Genomic DNA, 19502 nt, shown 5'->3' with positions numbered 1-19502 from the left:
CACAGCAGTTTTTGAAATCAACTTTATTGTGATATAGTAATTTTCATACCATAATATTAGCTCACGTTAAATGCACTTGATGAGGTCATAAAAGCACACACCCAGATAACCATCACCACAATCAATATACAGGACATTTTTATCACTCTCAAGACTTCCCTCATGACCCTTTGTGGTGAGTTATTCTCCCATTCCCACTCTCTACTGAATTTTGATTCATGTATTCTCTGTCCCTGCTCCCTACATCTCTTACTTGTCTTCTCTGTATATTTCAATTTGATTATTAAACTAGATTTTCTCTTAGGTGATTTCCTACTCAAAGTTCTGGGACTTAATGATGTTTATGTAATGAGTTTGATTACTGCACGGATCACCAGCTGCTTACTACTTCATGGCTGTAGACATCAACCATAATCCAGATCAGTCATTTTAGTTAGGCATGCCATTGGTCACACACACACCACACACACACACACACACACACACACACACACACTCCAGCAAGAAAGTTTCAATAAATCACTGAAAAGATAAACATAATTTCAAGTCATATCAATGTTAGTAGTAGCATCATCTTAGTATGTAAGTAAAAAACTACTTGCTGACAAATCTAAGAAAATCTTTCTAATCTTAAATTTCTAATTGGTAATAACTTGTGTTTTTTTTCCCTCTTAAAAAGGTATTTCCAGCCTAGACATTCAGATTGTGGTCTCTAAACACTATTTCCCAGTGAAAGGAATCAGAAATTCTTGACAAATGGCTATTTCCAGATGTAAGATAGGAAACATACAAGATGAGATTGAGGTAATTTACTTTTACAAAAGGAAGAAAAAAACATCAAATACCGATGGGTTCATCATGGCAAAAGATTCATCATTTAGTGAGTTTATATAGCCTAACCCGTAACAATAAGAATTCTTTTAAATAAGTGCAATAAATTTTTAGGGGAGGGACACAAACATTTAATCCATAACAATGAAAGTTGTTTTTTTTTTTTAAGAATTCTAGTTGCTAAATGCAGAAGGAATGGTAAAATACAGATAAAGCATTTCACAACTTTAAAAAATCAAAAATTAAAAACATACACTTAGATAGGAGTTATTCATGGATGCTAAATCCACAGAGTAAAAACCTTTTGAAAACAATTTTATTAGAGAAATAAGCCTAACACTACATGAGTCCAATGGTCCATCTTATCATTACTGGATGTGTTTGGTGTCTTGAATGAATGGTCCCAATTCTTTAACCCACTTGATACCATTTTATTGCCAAGTTTGACTTGGTTTGGCCATGGGACTTGCTTTGGTCAATGGCATATTTGTGGAAATACTATGTCAGTTTAAAGAGCTAGGCTTTAAGAAGCTTAATGGGTTTCCCCACCTTTCTGTGCCTTTTCCATTCTACTGAGAAGAATTAAGCCTGGTGTTCCAAAGTAGATGAGAGATATTTGAAGCGGAACTTTGAGCTTAATATGTAACAACTTTCCTGACGCATAGGTTAGCTGAAGCACAGCTGACTCACAGATCGATGAGCATAAGCGCTTCTCCTGTTGTGAACACTGATATTTTGTGGCTTTCTTGTTCACACACAAAAATGTTCAGTAACACTTTTGTATTAATAAGCTCACTGACACAAAGGGAGATGAGCTAAAACTGTGTGCCTTATGTTGTATTACAATAGGAGGGATGTTATACAACCTGTAAATCATTCTTTCTTAAAATAATTGCACCTTAACCTGATATATTCAAATGCTGAGAATATAAGAACAAATTAAACAATGCCATAAAGAAACAGTTGAATATTTCACAAGTCAAGTGGAATGGAGTTAAGACTCCACTTTTACAAAAAAAAAAAAAAAAAAAAAAAACCAAAAAAGGGGAAAAATAAAAAAAATAGAAAAAGAGAAGACCTACAAAATAAAAGAGACTTTAAAAATATATCAGCTAGTATAGCTTAAACTTATACAGTGCTGTATGTCAATCATATCTCAACAATGAAACTGGAAAGAAAGAAATAAATTACCTAAATGCTGCAAGTGGATGTTGGGTACTTATTTGAACCAACACATTATAAGAAAGAAAAAAATTTGAGTCAATCAGGGAAATGTGAATGTGGAACGGATATTAAGGAATTATTGTTAATTTAGTTAGATACTTAAAGCCATGATAATTATGTTAAAAATAATTCTACAACTGTTAATGGGGTTAACTCTTAATAAAAGAAAACTCTAAAATAAGAATATTTTTTCTTAGTAAGAGAATAAATATTCTGAAATTTATCCAGTTCTTAAAAACTTTCTATGGACAAAAACTAAATTCTAATAGATATTGAGTTTAATATCCCACATAATAGAAATTCTAACCTTAAATTTATAAGGGCCCCCAAATGGATAGTATTATGTGAACAGCCACTACCTAACTCTCAGTGTCATCTGTTAAATAATGTGCGGTAGTCATCACCAAATGGTGACTTTTCACACACTGCAGTGGCCAAACATAAGACGTATTCCACTGAACTCTGATGATGACAATGTTTCTGTATCCAGATGTGTGTATGCGAATCTATATATATGAGCATATATATTATTTATGTGCTTTTACATCAAAGCACATGGAAATGATTATTTCCTTCTATTAAAGAAAAGGAAATTAAAGATTAGATTGTATTAAATTCACTTTGATAAATACACCCCTACACAATTTCTAACACTATATGGTATGTTCTTACCAATCATTTGAAATTTAGAAGACATTCCTTCATTAATTTCTTGAATTTCACTATAGTCTAATATTAAAGTATGACTCCAAGCTTTCGAAATTAATTTGCTCCATAATTTCAAGGGCCCTAAAAAGATTCTGGCATTAATTAGAGCTCATTATTTATCTAGATGAGGACTCTACCTTTATAGTTACCAAACTAGGAAATAGATTCTTGTCTGCTTTCCACAAATGATGACTAAGGTCTGTAACAACAACAACAAAAACATGGTATAGAGTAAGTGTAGAACTAAGATGCTTTTTAAATGATATTTATTACCTTTAATATATAAAGCTACTTTTTATGCCTAGGTGATATGGTGATCAACTCACTTTAGAAATGATGACCAGCAAAGTAATGCCTCACAATAGTTTTCACATTAAATGACAGTATGTGACATGAAAAATCCTTACACACTATTTGCAGCAGTATAAATGTTTTACCAAAAGAAACAGTTCCTGTGATTCAACCATTTTTATTAGCTGTTTGTTTAAAATGATGTATAGATAGAATTTGTCATATAAGATAGAGACTTCAGAAAGAATTACAGAAATTATTATTCTGTGTTTAGATTTATATTAATTTAAGTCTGTTTCAGTGCGTTTAGATAAGAGATTACACGTGTGTATACACGCAATGGAATAAAACAGAAAATATGTCTATATATTTATATTTTCTATTCTGCTTGATATTGGGTTGTTACAATAATGATGAATATAACTGTTGGCAATAAATTAAAAACCCAGAACATTTTCTCTGTCTTTATGTAATTGTTAAAATTTCCATGTTTTAGTTTTAGAATTTTCAAAATGGATATATTGTATATTTATCCAACATTTTGTGTACAATTTTTCATTATGAGATATGACTCTTCAGTTATGATGTAGGAATTAACACTGGAGAATTCTGAAAATGCTTCAATGTATTTATCCAGTAAATGCAGATGTAAAATTGCATTAAAACAAGACCAAATAGATAATCAAAATTATTTTGTTTCCTGTATTATTATTTTGCTGTACTGAAATGAACACTTCTGAAACTATGTAACAAACTAAGTCTGAAAATTTTTAACCTGAGGTTATTACCAATGAAAACATGTTTTCCTTAATATAAAATATCATCAGGAAATGGTGCTTAATCAATTTTTTTGGATAACTTAATAATTATCAATTAATGAGACTCATATTATCTGATGACACTATATATTTATACCATTTGGATCTTTAAAATCATCTTTATAAAAAGAGTAACAATCCTCAATAAAAGCCACTTTGAAAAACGTGTTTTTTAATATCAGATATTGCTAATCAGAAGCAGTTATATGATGGCATTTGTTACAGTGGAATTTGTCTGTATTATGAAAATGAATACTATTTTTACTATTAGCCTTTTGAAGTAGTAGCTTATTTTATTTATTTATTTTTCTAGAAGAAAAAAAAACCCTTTAATAAGGATTGGGGAAATTTTATTCTTAACTGTAGATATGTCAATATTTCTTGAAATTAAAGGGCTTTTCAGGGCCCTAGGTCCCACTTTAGGAAGGGTTATTCAAAATCTAATAACCTATTTCTCTCTTTTTTTTTTTTTAATTGAGGCATAGTTGATTTACAATATTGTGTTAGTTAGGTGTGCAGCAAAGTGACTCAGTTGTATAAATATATATACATTTATTTCACATTATTTTCCATTATAGGTTATTACAAGATATTACATATAAGTTCCTGTGCAGTAAATCCTTGTTGCTTATCTATTTTATGTATAATAGTTTGTATCTGTTAATCCCAAGTAGTAGTTTATATAATTGTGTATAATATGATATTCTTAAAAGTAATAACAATTAAGCATCAAGAAATATCACATGTTCCTTATTCAACAACTTACCAAGAATTCTATAGTATTTACCATTCTGTTGTAATGTTCAGGAAAAAAAAATTGCCAGACATTTTTCTCCACTTCTACCCACATAGAAACTTCAAAACATGGTCTACTCAAAAAGCAAAGGAAGTTGATATTTGTAAGAGCAAAATTTCACCAGAAGTTTGAAAAGGTAGGAGTTCTACCTTTTAGACCATAAAGAACATAGATGTGCCACCATCTAATATTCCAGCAAGGTCTGTTTACAAGATCTAACCTATCTGTGCTCACTAAGTCCTAAGTTTAAAAGAGACACACGCAAAAAAAAAAAAAAAAAAAAAAAAAAGGCAAAATAAGCTTCCATTTGAAACATCAAAAAAAAAAAAAAAGGCAATACTTCTGAGAATTCTCAGTTGTTTACAAACTCAACATTCTAATGTTTTCATCAAAAGCTTATTCTGGGAAGTAAATGAAGTAATCTTTTTGGAAAGTAATAGGATTTTATTCTCATGAGACTCCCCCACAGAGAGGCGGCCACTTCCTTAAATCAACCAGTCAGGTATGATGATACCTCCAGTCCCAACTGCTTGAAGCAAATAAATAATAAATGAAGATGGTATTTGAGTCTGAAAAAATCTTCCTCGAGGTCAAGAACCTCCTTTTTGTGAACTCTGTAAGACGTGTCATGCAGAAACAAGAGTCAAAGGTTGGGAGCTTGACCACACACTCCACTTTGGCTTGTAAGCTGCCAGTGGCTACTAACCCAGCACCAAGTGCATCACTGAAGTGGTTTTGTGTTTCTTTCTTTCTTTCTTTCTTTTTTTTCTCTCTCTCTCTCTCTTTTTCTCTTTTTAATGGTATGACTTCTGCTTTCACTCCAGGATAGCTAAGAGTCAGAAATACTGGGGAGAAAAGTTAGCATTCTTACCGAGCACAAACCCGCTGCTAAGATGGTATTTTGTATTGATTTTTCCTGAAGCCTGTAATCTTGAAAGCTTGTAACAGAGGATGAGGTAAATATCATTTTATTTGCTCAAATAGGTTTAGATTAGATTGAGATGAAAAAGTAAGGACAGGCCAAATTAGGACTGAAAGCAGCAATTACAGATTATTGTTTCCAGCAGTAACTAGAATGGGTTATTTCACTGATAAAAAGGCTTACTGAAAGAAAGGATTGGTGATTTTCTTTATTTTCTAAAATAAAAAAAAATAAGTAAAAGGAAAACATGAAATTAAAACTGTTTTTTAAGTGTGAAAATAATAAGGCTTCTTTCATACCAAAACAGAACTCAGATGGCATTAAGTTTACCTACAAATACAACCCCAAACATGAATTCTCACAAGGCAGACTAGCAAACCAGCAAAATGTATTTTTGATTATGCAAGCATATGATAGGAGATATTCTTATTTAACTTAAAAAACAAAATCTCTGAAGCCTAAAGCATAAAGCCATAAAATGAGCTCTAAAATTAATTCCTTCAATCACATGATTTCAGAGAAAAAAAAATGTATACAAAACCATTCAAATGATACTGACAATAGGGCATGGAATTTAAAAGGTTTAACCATGTCTTATCTCAGAGTCTGTTTTATTTCTTCATCTTCTAAGCACTTCAAACATATGAGCTGTTATTCCGTCTTTAGATCAGTAACTTTGAATTGTTCTACCTGTCACTCCGCAGTGACTAGCACAGCTAGATGTCATACGATGATTGTTTGCACTTTCATTCTCTCACATTAAATGGCAATCATTCGGTCCTTTTGATTTGTTTCTTTTATTTAGCCCTGAAGTTTTTACACTAGAATCTCATTAAAGCTGAACTAGTGTACTCCTGTCAAAAAACTAATGGAAAAAAGTTTAAAAGTGAAATGTGTCCCCTATATTGTCACTCCCGAGAAGTTGCATCTATCAGGATTTCCCAAGTTTAGCACTGATTTATGTTTTATTGAGTCTGCTTGTCTCTCACTCGCTCTCTTCCTTCTCATCGAGAAAATGAAGAAAACCCAACGAAACCAGGTTCATTTATGAAAAAGGAAGGCCATAAATATTTATAAATAACTTATCTTATCTCTAGTTCTCTACCATTTACATTATATATGTATATGTACACATGGCTATATATATATAAACACTAATTTTGACATCTAAATAGACTCTGAATGAGAAAAGGCAGTTTGCAGTTCTGATCTGGGTTCAAAAATGAATGAATTCAAATAGGTAATCTAATGGTTTATCATAAAAATGCTTATATGAAGCTCTACTTTTTCTTTCCTAATCAAGAAAATATTTTTCTTATAGAGCAAATGACTTATGATCAAGGTGAGGATATCAATTATGATGAAAAATAGGAATTAGTAAAAAGGACAGTTCTTAAATTGCATAGGATTTATTTATGCAGAAGTACATACCATTGTGTTCAGAAAAAAAATCATCTAGGTCATATTCATATAATCTAGGCACCATGGACAATGACAAATATATTCATTCAACATGAATCTCCTTTCATCATGTGCTGCTGTTCTGAAAGATAAGTGAAATAGATTGCATGGAGGCTGATCCCTTTCTGAATTCCAGAAAATAAGATAAGTGTCTTCAGAATGCTGGCAAATTAATCCCAGTGAAATTATGAACCACTGACTAAAGAACCAGCCAGAAAAGGATAAAAATGGCAGGGTGATTGCTGTAATTTGAAAGGTACTTTTTCTATTCATGCTGTATTTGTTAGCTGATCCTGTAGCATGTTTTGCTCCTAAATTCTTCATCCAGAAATGAGATATCTAGTATTTCTCAATTGGATTTGTAGATTAAATATAGAATATTCATGGCTGCTAATGTTGCTGTCTTTTCCCCTCAATATATATAGATAGGATTTGAGATTTGGAGCTGCAACACAATTTCTTTTTCAGTCTCCAATGTCCTTATATTTTAGTCATGCATTTATAAACATAACAATTTTATAACAATTAAAGGTAAACTTTCTAAATCTATTTCCTGGTTGAAAAAATATTTTAGGAAATATATTTTTCCCTCACTTGTCTTAAATTTTTTCTGGACCATCTAATGCAGATGAATATTTTGCAATAATTTATATAAAGAAATTTCTAGGTTACATAAAAATGAATTATTTACTAAGAATTCTAATCCCTGTAAGTAACAAATTTAAAATATATTCCTAACTAGTAGCCTAATAAAATTAGGAGGTTTAAATTCAAGAAAATGTACTCTGTGGCTTAATGTGGACCTAAGATTATATATAATATATTACACACACATATCATGTTTGAAAGTAAATAGTTTAAAAAATAAAATATCAAAGAAGTCACACGTTATGTGAGCTATTACGACAAATAAAATTCATTTGAATCTATACTTGCCTTTTATGCAAAGTTTTGTTTCATAGACAGATGTGAACAATATTTATTATTTTTCTGAGATTAGAAGCAAATATTTAGAATATTATTACCTGGATAATTTCATTTGATTATGTCGACCAGATTATGTTTTTTAAGAAAAGCTCTGTTAGATGTATAAAATTCTTAATGGCAAAAAAACCAATGTGTTCTATTTTCTCTCTGTGAGTGGATTATAGCAGTTAGTCGTCTCACCCTGTACTAGAAAGCCATCCTGAATGAGTGATTAGCAGCCCAGAGATTAGACTTGAGAACTTGAATCTTAGGGCCCTTGTCCGGAGTCTTTCCACTAGGTTATGCTGCTACTCCTCTGGAAACCGGAGCCAGACCCACCTGGGTGGCCTGGGAGATGCTTGTGTTTTCAAGGAAAAGAATGCTGCTTTTTTCCCCTTCTTCTCAGAGCAATCTTGCTTGAAAAACCAACATCGCTACTGCAACACTCTTTGGATGAAATTTTGTAGAAATTGAACATGCTGTGCCATACACTTTGAAAAACCGGAGAAAGTAAATTTCTTTATTTGAATTAAGAAAATGCAAACAAATTGCTTTTCTGTGGTTGGAGGTCTGCTTGATTTCGAGTATCTCTGCAGGTGCCTGAGCTTGTTGCTATATATTAAACAATAAGAAATACTGTAACAAAATCAGCAGGCAAATAATATAAACAGAACTGGTGAATGCTGTGCCAATTTACCCAAACAATCCTCCCAATATACCATGGTGATTATTCAAAATATCCCTGTTGTTCTCCACAGTTTGCTTATTCCAATCTAGCATATATGACTGACAAGCTGGAGGTAGAAACACAAAGACAAAGATTCAATGGTACTAGGGTAAAATTACAATCCAGAGATACTACTGTAAATAAAATATATATAAAAAAACAGTTTCTATTGTTCTATATGAAATTCAGTGTTTAAATTCAGATGTTTTGTTTTTTGGTTTTTTGACAAGCCATAATTAAAACCCATTTTTAGTTTTTTCCTCTGATGAAGCTATTGGAAATGTCCTTGAGAGCCCTTTCTAATTTTGGAAATTAAAGTGCATTTGTTGGACCAAATAGTCAAATTCGATGTAAAGGACATCTCTCATTACAATAAAGCCATCAAGCTATCAAGGAAAAATCAATCCATTGGAAATTGATGGATCAGAAGTAACTGACCCAGTTTTGTATGAAATTCCAGATTATTCTTAGAGATACAAACAAGAATAAAAACACAGCTCAGTTTGTATTACATAAACAAGCTTAGTGCCAACAGGAAGAATGTAGTAGGTTCAGGATAGATTTTAACTTGTCCTCTGAGGGAACTAATATTCTGCATTTTTAAATGCAATGAAGTAATAAAGTTTTTTCGTAGTGTGTACTTCCTATGCATTAGAATATTATTCACCTTTCTCAAAATTTAAAAACACTGCACTACCTTGACAACTACAATTTTCACTGTGTCAGTGGCTGGAAATTGATACAGTGGTTCATAGAAAGTAACTTTATCTACACTTTGATTGAACTCCTCCCTTAAAACCCAAATTTCTATTCAGCCTCTTGCATCAGCCCCGGAATTTTTAGGAATGAAAACAAGTACGTACTCAATTTGGTCCACTCACAATGTTTATAAGGTCACTGATTGGTCTAGGGACCCTTGCTGTGTACATGGCTTGCGCTGGATAGATTAGCACTTAATCCTAAATATGTTTATAGATGTTAGAGAAAATTAAGTCTGTTCACTACTAACCTCAATACCATCTTCTATCTTGAAACTGACAAAATATAATAAAATACTGAATTTTTACATGAGGGGGAATTATTTTGTCTGAAATGGGATGTCAAGGAGCAAATGAAGACATAAGGGCGGCTTCATGCAGAAGGTTAGATCTAAGCTTAGACTTGAAAGATGGGTAGAGTTGAGGACACAAGGTATTTTTATTATTAACATTTTGGGGAGACAGTGTGATGAAGAAATACTATATTAATGAGAAAATTCCCTGACAGAGCCTATCTTAATTCATGTAACTCATGTAATTGTAGAGTTGTTCAAAATAAGGTAGGCATACTATGATAACAGTAAATGGTTACTAGGTTTCACATGCCAACTATGTACCTTTAAAAAAAATAGCCAGTGCTCCTAATGAAACACAAAAACAATGATGATCAGGATCACTGCAAATTCATCTTTTAAAATCTCAGTTAGATCCTCACCTTGCAGGATAATTTTTTATAGTAATACTTGATTAACCTATTCCCCTATCTCTTTCAATGACTACTTAAAATATTCATTACTCTTCTCGAGAAGTCACTATTCAATATTTACCTCCATCGTTTCCAACTTGCCTCCCACCACATCAAAAAAGAATGGCCCTCTGCCTACTCAAGCCCAGCCCCTTCACAAGAGTTTCTTTCTGCACTCCATCCAAACTCTGGGCTCCAATCGCCTACCTATTTCCTTTCATCTGGCTTTCAGTCAAAACACCTATTTGACTCCCCCCTTCCTATAAACCAACAAAGGAAAGAAGAATAAAAGGAGTAATACTGCCAAGATTCAGTTTGTATGTTGCCTCCTGTTGAAAACCTTCCTTATGCCCAGCTGACACAGCTCTCTGTGCTCCTATTGTGTCTATATTAACCTGCTTTGAAAAGCTGGCTTGCAGGTTTGCCTCCTCCGCTAGACTGCTGGTGACTTGTGGTCAGCTATGGCATCTGAATTGCTGTTGAACTGCCAGTGCGGGTAGAGTGTTAAGTAAATATTTGAACAGTGAATCAATGAACGGGTTTTGATTTTTCTGGTCTTTTATATTCCTTTGCATCTTCCAAATTTTCAAATATGAACATGTATATTTTGGATACAAGACAAACAGAAGTAAAAATATAAATGAGAATAATATAAAGATTATTTGCCATTTGAGATAAGTTGAATGAAACTGTAGCCAAAGCTGTTGGCAGCCAAATCAATTGTTTGAACTCTGCTTTACTAGAAAGAATGCAATAATGATGTTCCTGAATTTAAATGAGAGGAAGATAATTTTTACAAGAAAATACAGTATATGTCATAGGTTTGTTTTAGGAACCATTGAATATAGATATAACAAATTTAATTAGGTCTATATTTTATATCTAACCTGTTCATACTTAATTGGTATCTCTTTTGTTACATTATTTTTATAGTTTCAAGTATTCTAATGGTTTGCCAAGACATTAGTATCAATATTTATTTTATTTGTGACACACAAAAAAATAACTTTGGAATGTTTATTTCTAAATGTAATCAATTAATTTTAGATAGAAAATCTTGGATAACAAAATAGCACCATCAAGTGGAAGCAAACTTAAATTCCAGTAATACCTACCTCATAGTAGTTCCATGCTTGTTCTGGCATGTGGCTAAGGAGTTCACGGTCATTTTTAGTGATGTGGTTGTCAGTTTAACATTTGAGATACCCCTTACCACTTCTACTACCTTCACTATGGGAAAAATTTCTGTTCCTCTTCCTTCTTTCTCCACTTTTCTTAAATCTTTCTTCTCCCTATGTAAGCTGTCTCCATCTGTTCTTATCATATGCTTAATTTCAAAGCCTATACCATTTTTGTCCAGGTAATCTATTGCTCAGTAATAAATTCTTTTAGAATATTGTCCATTTATTTTCTTTTACTGTTATATCTGAAAACCAGAAAGTAGCTGTTTAACAGCTGGAAATATTGTATATGTTTCTTGTAGCATGGTTATTGACACATACTAAGTGTTCAATAAATTGGAGTTGATTTATTGGTTAATACAATATATTAAATTTTCCTCCACATTTTATGTTAGTATTAAATAAGAAGAAAGCCAATTTTCTTTCCTTAGCAAAGATTTCATCATTTTTTGGAAAGTTAAACTTAAACAAGACTATTAGGCTAAAAGAGTAAGAGTTTATCTGTAGCAAAATTAAGACAGAGCTGAGCATAGCAATACATCAGAGGGTACTACAGTATCAAAGGTACTGCACTTGCTCCCTCATCAAACAGAAACCAAATTACATCTATGGGTAAGATACAAAAAAAAAGAAAAAGAAAAAGAAAAGGGAGTATGCTTGAGGGATAATTTAAATGAAATTTGAAAACAGTGATTCAATTGGCCTCCCATATATAAACATTGCTTTGGATTTATTCTAATGATTTTAAAAGTCAGAGAGAATTCCAAAATGATTATGATCAGTGTAACAGCTGGATTAAAACACCAAGACTGGCTGTAGAACAAGTACCATTCACATAAAACACTAATGTATATTACTGGTTTTGTGAGCATCCCCCACATTACAGTAACTGAGGACACTTTCAGAAAGTCCAGGAAGCTGTTTGAGGGATACTGTAAAGACCAGAGGGAACGCAGAGAGCCTCATTTATCAAACTCCATTCAATATTGATTTAGTATCATCTATATCTCTCACTATTAGGATTACCTTAAACAGAGAACCATAAAGAGGTAACACACATATGTAAAGACTGAGAAACCCAACCAAATAGCTCAACGTCTTTAGCCACCTGAAATCACATAGGTTCTTTTGCTTAATGATACATATTATTATTGAACTTCTACATATTATTCTCAAACTTAGCTGTGCAGTGCATTAGATTTCCATCCTCTAAACACTGAGAACTACTGAACCTTATATAATAACCCGATTAAGAGCCGCCCTTAAACTTTTCGCTTAAGGCAGAAGGGGTTTGAATAATCCTGTTTACAATGCAAGGAAATTGCTTTTTTTTTTTCCCCTATAGCTCTAGTAAAAATCATGATTTAACTTCCCTTTTTTTCTGTGACACTGTAAAACACAATGGCCCTTGTAAAAAGCCTTAGAGATGCCTCTAGAAATATTAGCTCATCTATATGCCCTAGACCATCTAATTAAATAGAAATTGTATGTCTTCAGTATAAAACTCCCTTTGATTAAAGTTAGTCTGGGAATAGAGTTGAGAAGATAATGAATTTCAGTTACCCTATCTACAAAAGTTGTGATGTAATGGCCCTTTAAAAACTCCCTTAAAACTCAGATACAAATAATTTAATGAAGAGAACTTGAATTTTTCAAAATATTGCTGAATTAAGCTTCAGGCCCCCTAGTCTATTAATGAAGCGATGTTTCCTAAAACAATGAAGCCTTTTGTAGCCTTGAAGATGTATTTCTGAAAAAAGATTTCTATTTAATGCTACATTCCATTGCCCTCTCTTCCTCCCAGTAACTGTCACTGACTGTCAGTTCCCGCGTAGTGGTGTTGCCTCTGCTGTCAGATCAATTTTTAGAGACAGGGCAAAGTCACAATAAAATTCAGTAGGGTAGGAAACCCATTAATGTTGAAGGGGCTATGTATGTTATATTCTCCAATGAAGCAACACTAACAGGGATTTTAATAACGATAAATTCAAACATACACATAGGTAAAACAAACATCATCAACAAACTCTTCTGTGTCTTGATGAGAGACTGGAGTACACAGAAAAACAAAGATAGTCTCTGAAACTTTGGAAAGCAACAGTAGAAGAATATAAAATATAAAATTACAGAAAGCCAACAGGTTAGGATCTGCTTAGCCCTTTTAGAACTGATGTAGCCAAGGTTTCCAAGCCTGCAGATTTTAGTAAAGCACCTTCATAGTTTTTGCCATATACAAGTTATCAGTGGAATTGATTGCATAAGATAATTTTGTAATAAGGAAGAACAAATCTTATTACATATTGGATCTGTTTCTTTTATTTTAACTTTTGTATTCTATTGCTTTTGCTACAAGTTAATCACTAAAGGGATGTTGCCTTTAACTTAAAATATGCATAATGGCCCATCTCTGGGAACCCTGCCTCCTATACCTGAACATTAAGCTAAACTACCTTTGTTTAACACACAGGAAGCATCCTGACCAAGCCCATCCGTGAATGGCTGCAGGAAAGAAGAAATTAATACATTCCCTCTGGAGTCTGGACTGAACCAGGAAATACTAGCAACAACTTATCACCTTTTTACTTTACCTCCTCACTTCCCTGATCCTTTACCTCCTCACCTCATTTCCTCTTTGTTCTATAAAAGAAACTAGCATCCAAACCCAGGCACGATGGCTCTTTGGGACACTAGTCCACCATCTTCTCAGTCTGCTGGCTTTCTGAATAAAGTCACTACTCCTTGACTCAACAGTTCACCTCCTGATTTATTGGCCTGTTGAGTGGCAAACAGTATAAGCTTGAACCAGGTAATATATTTATTCAATAATTTTCCTTGGATTTACTCACTTTTTAAACTTAAATAAATTTAGCCTCAACCTAAATGTTAATATGTATAAAATCAGGAGCTTGATTTGATCATATATATATATATATATATACACACATATGATATATATGTAAAATTTTAAGATACAAAAAAAAATAAAATAAAAAAAGTTTATCTGCTTAAATGATCTTATGTGCTATTAGCTCTCCTTAAACCACAGTTTGGGAAAGAGGGGTCCAATTATCCATATTTCCATAAAGAGAGTATGCAGAGACTTCTATGCCAAGGAGAGAGAGCCATACTGAAATATCAAATCAACTTAGTCTGGAAGTCCTCCGTCCTGTATAGAAGCCTCCTTAGGGAAGGTATGGCACATGTGGGATTGGTGAACATTAGAGCAGGAAGAACTTGTGATCATTAGTCTAAACCCTGGTTCACATGTGAAGAACCACAGATGCAAGAGAGGTAAATGACTCCCCTTCTCCTGGCTCCCATTATGGTGTCTTTTACGCTCTAACACTTACTTTGGTATCAAAGGTAGTCATTCACTGAAACAGAACTGTACAATTTCCAATTCACACACTCATAAATATACAATGTGTAAAATATAGTTTTAAAACATATGTTACGGTTAAAAAAATAAAATAAATGCAATAAATAAGTTGAGGGGAAAAAAAACAAAATAATCTATGTGATGATATCCCATTACAAGGGCATAAATGCACAATTGATTTTTACCACGGGACAAACACTGTAGTGTTGAGCACAACAATCATGTCATGGTTACACAATTGCCACCAATTTGAGTGCACAAGGTGTCACACTGGACAGAACAAGAGTGAAACTGGGAATGTGGTGATGGGGTTTGGGTACCAGGAAAACAGTACAGGATCCAGTCTAAGAAGTAGGAAAGAGTCTGTAATAACACCAGGGCTGTTAATTAATGTGAGTCTGACTAGTTTTAACCATTGGAGGCAGTAGGGCCATGGCTGTGAAATGACATTCAAGAACTAGGGCATGAGAAAACAAATTGAGGGAGAAGGAAGCAGGATGGTGGAGAGCAAATACTGGGCAGAGTGACGGGATATTACTTCTTGAAGATTGGTTTGAGGTTGCTTCTCAGGAGTCTGGCATGCTAATAAAAGTGTCCCCTGTCACTGCCATCATGCTACCTTGATTTACAGATGGTTTCTTTTATTCTGCATCTACACTATTTTACTTTTCCCTAGGATTTTTCCTCAGCACACCTTTACCTGTAGCTACTTAATTAAAATAGCTGTTAAAAAAACAAGCAAACAACAACAAAACCCTGACAGTTCAAAGTTTTCACAGCCGGTTTTTCTCACAGCAGTGTATATGCGTTACAACAGTCACAGTGTTTTACCTTTGTATTTAATCTTGGAAGGACTTTGAATATTTGTTGGTTTGCCTTGTAGATAGTTTTACTGTTACCGAGCTAATAATAATCATAAAGATAATGACAAAGTCTCACATTTATGAAATGTTATATACAGTTTGCAAAAAAACTCATATTAGTGCTTCTCTTCATTCATGCATGCATACACTTAACAATAGGGATTGAGCACTCCTTATAGCAAAATATTGTTTTACAAATTCAGGATACAGCGGTGAACAAAAGAGAGAAAGTTCTTACTTTCATGAAGCTTATAAATTGTAGCAGGGGAAACAGTCATTAAAAATACTGATGATAACCATAAATTATATATTTGTTTTAATACAGTGACGAGTATGTTGAAGTGTATTGGTGCTATGAGAGAATGAAATATGGGACTAATATGGGCTGCAGTAGATTAAAAGAGCTGAGTGGACTTGGAGGAAGTGTATTTTAATCTGAGACTTAAAGAATAAGAAGTAGTCATCTATAGAGAAAGAGATGGAGGGTAAAGGGGGAAATGAGGGGATTGGGGTAGGAAGATCATTCCAAGAAGAAGAAAAATCATATTCAAAAGTCTTTCCATGGGTAAGAGCACAGGGGTTAGAAAAAAACTAAAAGATTGATATGCATAAAGCACAGAGAAAGAGGGAGATGGGAAAGGGTGGCCAGAGAGGAGAGACAGAGAGGTGTGAAGATAATCTTACACAGGTTAATGAATCACGTGAAGGGGGATTTCCTTAAACCACTCCATATTTATTTCCAAGAACCCCAGTAACATCCCTTAATTTTGTGTGGGGGCCCATCCTCTCCACTCAGTTCATGCTGCTCAGGTAGAGCTGGCTCTACCCTTAGCTTGAGGATGGAATGGAATCTCAGGCACCCCTGATTTGTCAGTGTCTCCCCTTCCCTAGCCTTAGTGATCGATGGAAAGTAGGTATGTGGCCTCCTGGAAGCCAGGATGCCGTGAGACTGCTGACACTACTGCCTTAGAAACACACAGTCTTTCTTACTGGACTTGAATCTGAGAGATACACTTACTTAGTATATTTGGCAAGTATGGGGCATGCCTATGTGTGCATGGGCGCACACACTGCAAACTGCACTTTCCAGTACAGTGTCCTTTGAAATTACTAATGGAATTTAATTGTAAACAAAATAAAAGAGAAATATAGAAAGAGGAAAATAGATCTGCAGCATCCCAGAGAGATAAATAAAAAGAGGAATCAGTGAAAATGAGAATAGAAGGAAGTTCATTTAGCTCTCATATTATTCATTATGCCATAATGTGCTATTTGTTACAGTGCTTGCATGTAAGACTTACTTCCTTGTAATCACAGGCCTTTTGATGTGGGAAATTATGTCATATGCATCCCCTGTAATCCTTTTATGACTTCTCCAACAAGCAAGCAGCATGGCCCTAAATAAGCAGCAAGGGATCAATAATTAATTAGACTGAATTTTTTTTTTTTTAGGCTTAATGTGGTGGCAGGTTTCAGGGTGGCACCTTAAGTTGCCAATAAGTAACAGCAATGTATTCACAGATATGCAAACTAGATCAAGACCACAATAAAGGGTCATCTCTCTTTCTTTCTATCTCTGGCTCTCTCTAAATACATACACATAAAGCATACACACACACATATACATACATAACATTTCTTTAATATCTATCTATCTATGTATCTATCTATCTATATCTAGAAAAGAGATTAGATGTTAGATATTATATATATGATTAGAATCGAATAGAAAAACAGTCACTTAGTGAATTTCAGTTTTGAAAAAAGGCCAAATGACTTCTTTTAAAGTGCGCTTAAAGAAAAAATTAAAAAAGGAAGGAAAAGAAAAAAAAAAGAGGGAATGTTCTTGGTTTAACTGGAGAGAGAAAGAATAAAGCATGTCTTTTTAATCTCTGAAGAATAGAAGCCCAGCTGAATCCCTCTGCTCTGGCCATTTGTGCCCAGTGAAGCAGACAAATTTCAGAAACAGCCAACATTTATGACTTGGATGTGAATGGTACTGTTTCACAGTGACCATTAAAGAAATATATGATCTTAGGATAATGTTCCAGAATTGGTTCTTGTTATTCGTATTATAAAATGGCTAGAGAGCCCAGTGAATTCCACTTGAAGATAAAGTCCATCAGACACCGATTCTCTGTTAACACTGTGAAAAATGCCTGGTTATTCATCTATTAGTAAGTATAGTTCTAAGTTAAAAGAGACAACTAATATTAATTATTTTAAATATAGAGTGAGAATTAATTTTACTTTATTTTATATCTTTAGGTAAGCCAACATATTTTCTAAGAACTGCTATTTTAAACATTTTTCAGATTCTTAAATAATTTAAACAGGGAATTAACTTTCAACAGAAGAGTATTTTAAAATTTTATTCTTTCTTCCTATTCCCCTGCCACATTGTCATATTTTTTCATACGGAACTTTCTCATAATTGAATTTCTCTGTTTGTACAAATTAATTATATCATTGATGAAATGCAATTGTTTTCACAATAAGTGATATTCTAGAATTTCTTGAATAATAAAGAAAAACTTTAAATTGTCCACCAACATGCATAGATATCAGTTACTAGACAGCAACTCCATCAAAAAAGACTGAAGAAATTGAGAATAAATTCCTTGAGTAGCAGAACAATGTGTATGATTTGATGCAAACTTTTCATGTGACCCCACTTACTGCTTCCTCTAAGAAAGGGGACATTACCGGGATTTTAATCAGGCAGCCTCTTTCTATCCGGTTTGAGGATGAAAATAAATATATCATTACTGGTACATCTGGATCTCCTCATATAGGAAAAATGGTTTAAAAAATCTTTCACTAACCAGAAGTACTTGTTCCTATTGCATTCTGTTTGAAATCTACCCTAATCTTCAGCCTCCTTCTCTCCCTGAACCCCATCCACTACACATAGATTCTTCTCTCCCTATTATGTAAAGATGACACTGTCTCTAGGTGACTACAGTTCATTCTAGGATATAAGATCCCTGTGAATAATACTTTAAATTATTTCACAAGGAAACATTTTTTTTGAAGATAGAGTTACTTAACATCAACAAAAACAGCAAACATTTCTTTGAGATGAATCTAGTATCAGTAATCTAGATAAAATTGCAGTAATATTTACTAAGCAGCTTATTACACATAGCATGATTCCTTACTCCATAAACAATACAATCTACAGCTCTGTACCTGAGCTTCAGTTGGTAACAATTTGCTAGCTCAGGGAGAGTTGTCCTCACTCATTTCAGGCTATTCTGTTGTCCTTGCCTGAAATTAACCTACAAGATATCGAATTTACTGAGCCTCTGCCATGTGTCATATTGTACCAGGTGTAGAATATAGGCTAAAATTTTTTTCTGATAGAATTTACAACAGTTCTAGATTACAGAAAACACAAAGGAGATGGTACAGAGTTCCTGCACCCCCAATACGGTTTTCCCCATTACTAACAACTTACTTAATATGGTACATATGTTATACATTATTATTAACTAAAGTCCAAGATTTGTTAATTTACTTAGTTTTAGTGTGATGTTCCTTTTTTGTTCCATGGTTCCATCCAGGATACGACACTACACTTTGTGGTCATGTCTCCTTAGGCTCCTCTTGGATGTGACACGTCTTAGACTTCCCTTCTATTTGATGGCCTTTACAGTTTAGAGGTGTACTGTGTGGGTATATTGTGTGGCTTACTTATTTTTTTTATTTTTTAGCTTTATAGTATATCTTAATATCCAATAAGCAAATTATATTCCTGTAATTTTTTAATTACCTCATCTATTGATAGAACTTTTTTTCTCTATATAAAGTTTAGAATCAGTTTGTAAAG

Source organism: Camelus dromedarius, chromosome 30, assembly GCF_036321535.1.
Source record: "Camelus dromedarius isolate mCamDro1 chromosome 30, mCamDro1.pat, whole genome shotgun sequence".
Taxonomy (NCBI): domain Eukaryota; kingdom Metazoa; phylum Chordata; class Mammalia; order Artiodactyla; family Camelidae; genus Camelus; species Camelus dromedarius.
Note: the sequence above shows the minus strand (reverse complement) of the source record.